The sequence below is a fragment of the Triticum aestivum genome, chromosome 3D, assembly GCF_018294505.1.
Source record: "Triticum aestivum cultivar Chinese Spring chromosome 3D, IWGSC CS RefSeq v2.1, whole genome shotgun sequence".
Classification (NCBI taxonomy): Eukaryota; Viridiplantae; Streptophyta; class Magnoliopsida; order Poales; family Poaceae; genus Triticum; species Triticum aestivum.
Window position 1 is genome coordinate 616,950,729 of NC_057802.1, and position 4,755 is coordinate 616,955,483.

The 4,755-nt window shown below is 42.5% G+C and overlaps 1 pseudogene; it reads right to left on the bottom strand.

Annotated features, from left to right (window-relative positions):
- Nucleotides 1-1,593: 1,593 nt before the first annotated feature.
- LOC123075986 (disease resistance protein RGA5-like) lies at nucleotides 1,594-2,875 on the bottom strand (annotated as a pseudogene).
- Nucleotides 2,876-4,755: the final 1,880 nt, after the last annotated feature.

Genomic DNA, 4,755 nt, shown 5'->3' on the forward strand with positions numbered 1-4,755 from the left:
CCATGCTTAAATTATAGTCGGCACGGCCGATCCACATAGCTGGGAAGTCGAAGCAAAGTTCCGTAAGCCTTGGCGCGGCTCCTTGCGGAAATATAGATGGCGTAGACACAATTCCTAGAAAGTAGCACTCAGTCGCACATGGAAATGCATCAGTGGTGACAACAGACATTTACACCACATGATTCTCTCCTGAGAAGTTGCCCTCAACACGTAGATCGAGATAACAAAGTGCACGCAACATCCCAAGAAATTGAGTGTCCTCCGATCGCACTTCACTCACTGTTATTGCTAGATAGGACATGAACGGAAGCAATGAAGGATTAATCCATGCGGATAGTGTCTACAATGAGCAACCAATAATCCGTAATCTGCGGATTTGTGGAGAGGGAACCCAGCCTACGTGCATGAGATCAACGCATCCACCTTTGACATAATTCTGTAGAACTTCCAACCTGTGCAGATTACTTAGGGAATTGGCCAAAGTTCTACACATGCTCCCATCCAAATCAGCCCACAAAAACCGGAGCACCCTCAGCTTGGTCAGGTGGCCCAACTCTTTCACAAGATGGTGATTGAAACCACACGAAGAAAACTTGCCCACCTCTAGACCAAGTAGCACTTCTAGGGAAGTCAAGTTACCTATCCCAGATGGGAGCTTCGCCCCGGCCGATACATAGGTACATCAGACGTCTTAGCCGAACAACACTTGGCGGCATTTCTTTTATACTTTTTCCACTAATATCCAAGACTTGCAAAAACTGTAGCTTTCCAATTTCCATCGGAAAGTCCTTAACCCCATCACCATTATGTCGTAGGTACCTCAAATTCAAAAAAGTCCTGGTATCCAGAATAGGACAATCTCCTAAATCCAACACACGCACAACTTGAAAACTTGAAATTTTCTACAGTTGATTAACAATATCATTCGTGAAAACAGTAATAGATCTTACTTGTCTCATACTGATGGTAGCCACATCTACGTTGCTATTTTGGATTGACAATCTGCGGACCTTGCTTTGCGATTTAGGTATTTTTCTCTTGGTGCCATCCGATATAGTGACAAAGTTCTCTTCACTTGCTAATGAACATATGAGATCTAGCACCATGTCATGTACACAACAAGCTTTTGCCTTTTCTTCATTATCAAGGCCTATTGGCTGGATCATACTTCTATTTACTAGCTCATTGAAGTACTAGTCACCGAGCTCATATAAGCTAGTTTCTTCTTATTCACTATACAATATACACAAATCCTTCGGACATCCATTTTAATATTAGCTTGCCTCTAATAATCTCGTGATCTTCTGGAAAGATGCTTAGATATAATAAACATGGCTTAAGATAAGAAGGTAGATCATAATAACTGAACAATAGTATCTTCTTCATCTCAATTACACTACGACCCTCTCTGAGTCCACGACCAATGGAGTTGAGCATGGTGTTCCATTGGTCCTTTGTTTTCATCCGATGGTTATTAGCTAGAAGACTTGCTATAGTAATAACGGCTAATAGTATTCCACCACATTTCTTCAAGATGTGTTTAGATACATCCATCAATTCACGAGGACATCCTTTATTGGAAGAAAATACTCTTCAAAAGAGCCTTCTTGAGACATCATCAGAAAGAGGTTTCATCCTATAAATATCATCAGCAGAAGAGCAACATGCTTCGGAAACACCAAAGATGCGGGTTGTCGTGATTACTCGACTTCCAAGACTATTCTTGGAGAAAGCGCACTTGATTAATTGCCACACATTTTCATTCCATATGTCATCAATTACAATGAGGTACCTGTACGAATATATTATGTGAGTTAGTTCAGAACCCAATAAAGGAAGATATATGTAAGGTTTTTTTTATATGTAGAGACTATGGATTATATATTTATATGTAGAGTAAAATGGACCATAGTAAACTCAAGGAATTATATGAACATTGTAAATCTTTAACTCATCAACAATACCCTTTTAGAATGTAATTGCACCAATACTTCATGGCCATTATTTTACTAAACAAAATGACTATCGATCTATAGCATGAAAACATAAGCATACCTTTTGTCATTAAGAAATTCAATGAGTTCGTCGATGAGATGATTTTCTTCTCGTGACGTATTATGTATGTTTGAATACATTTTCTTGTCGAGCTCAAAAAGGATATTCTTCAAGATTTTTTTCATGTTGGGATTCCAAGAAACCGAAACAAAAGCACTACAATCAAATTGCACTTTGATCTTGTCATACATGTTTTGGCAAGGGTTGTCTTGCCTAACCCACCAAATCCAACAACAGAGACTGTCTTCAACGGATTCTTTGACCAATCATCACCTTGAAGTAACTTGTTGATCAACTCGTCTCGTGGTTCTTCAATGCCGACAAGCTCTCTCACATCTGTGTACAGAGCTATGGTGTGAGGATCGATGCTAGCACCAATGCGGGTGTTCAGTGTCTCGAGCTCGTACCTTTGGCACAACTCAGCCAGCTGCTTAGCCTGAGTAACTGCTTCTTCTAGAGCATCGGAGATTCGATGAAGATCTTTGCCCTTCTTGAATAACTTGCCTGTCTTCTTAAGCAACTTCTTCACTCTATTCTTTGGGTTGGCAGATAAATCATCCACACACACAATGAAGACATCCACGATGTCTTCCATTTGGTAGGCCAGGTCCCTTACCATTCCTGCCCAGATCTTGACCCCCTCATCGAGCTCCTCGGGCGGCACTTTCGCCACCTTGCCAAGGGCAACCTGCATCAGCAACATCTCCTTGCTAAGAGACTCGACGCCTTTCCTCACACGCTTCTCAAGGGTGAACTCGCCTGCGAGCAGGTCCCCCAGCTTCGAGAGGAGAGGGCGGATGGCTAGCATGGCGAGCTCCATGGTTGGACCTCTCGCAGTATGTTTATTCCTTGGGTTTGTTGTTCTTCAGAGTTGAGATAAGGCATTCTCATCTGCAGCGCTGTGCGGTTGAGAATTCAGCCAGTGGAACATGTGGTCCTTTGCAGCCCAATGTTATCTCCCCAGCCTGGCAGCTGCACTATTCTCCCTATAAACGAGAGACAGTGACATGGAGAAAGAGCAGGACGGGGACATGCTGACCGAACCGAGCCAGAGCTGGCTGGTCCATGCGTGCGCCATGTGTAGCCCGGCAACTTATGGTGGTCAGGTCGCCCAATTTGCGCGACAACTGCGGTTTTTGTTCACGCTACCAGAACAAGAAGAAAATGAGGTCTAGCCAAAGATGCCAAGAAAGCATGTACTAACTGAAAGCGCTCGAGGGAGCGATGGGTGGAAACGTATGCCTCGGGCAGGGACGCTTTCGTGTTAAATAGATCGTGATCACATAGGTTACAGAAGAGGAAGCGAGAAGGCCTTCCAGAATACAAACGGGCCTTCTAGAGGAATCTAGACCGATCCCTTATAATGATGGGTCGGTTTACAATATACGTATGATCTAACACTCCCCCTTAATGTCAACTTCTAATGTTGAGATTGCGTCTAAAATTTTCCAAAAGTGTGACCGGCAAAGCTTTAGTGAAGCCATCTGCTACTTGATCTTTGGACGGAATGAAGCGTATTTCAAGCATCTTCTGAGCCACTCTTTCTCTAACCAAATGGAAGTCAATTTCAATATGCTTAGTTCTTACATGAAACACTGGATTAGCCGATAAATAGGTGGCACCAAGATTATCACACCACAAGCAAGGTATTCTCTGTTGTGGTATTCCAAGTTCCTTTAGAACAGATTGAACCCAGATAATTTCAGCAGTAACATTGGCCAAGGCTTTATATTCCGCTTCTGTGCTGGATCTTGACACAGTTGCTTGCTTTCTTGCACTCCATGAGATTAAATTTGAGCCTAGAAAGACTGCAAATCCTCCAGTTGACCTTCTATCATCTACGCAGCCTGCCCAATCTGCATCAGAAAATCCACTGACTAGTAGAGACGAAGATTTTCTGAATGTTAATCCAAGTTCAATAGTTCCTTGAATGTATCTTAGGATACGTTTTACAGCTGTCCAATGGGCACTAGTGGGTGCATGTAAAAATTGACATGCCTTATTAACTGAGAAAACAATATCTGGTCGAGTGAGAGTCAGATATTGTAAGGCCCCCACCACACTTCTATACCTTGTCGAGTCTTCAGCATTTAGAGGTTCTCCGTCATGAGCAGATAACTTTTCTGTTGCGGATAGTGGGGTTGAGCATGGCTTGCAATTTGTCATATTGACTCGTTGAAGTAGCTCTTTGGCATACTTGGTTTGAGTAAGAACTAGCTCTTCATCTCTCTGTCGTACTTCAATGCCCAAAAAATAATGCAAGTCACCCAAATCCTTTAAAGCAAAGTCTCCACGTAGATCATGAAGGAGAGCTTGCACAGAATCTGGTGAGGAACTTGTTACAATAATGTCATCAACATACACAAGAACAAAGATTGTGACACCCCCTTTGTGAAATATGAATAATGATGTATCCGATTTGGAAGGAGTGAAGCCAAGTTGTTGTAACTTTATGCTCAAGCGGGAAAACCATGCTCGAGGAGCTTGCTTAAGACCATAGAGAGCTTTATTGTGTTTGCAAACAAAGTGTGGTATTTTGGTGCTTTCATAACCAGGGGGTTGTCGAAGATATACCTCTTCTTCTAGAATACCATGGAGGAATGCATTTTGTACATCAAGTTGCTGAAGACACCACCCACGAGAGATCGCAATAGCAAGAACAAGGCGTATTGTGGCTGCTTTAACAATAGGGCTGAAAGT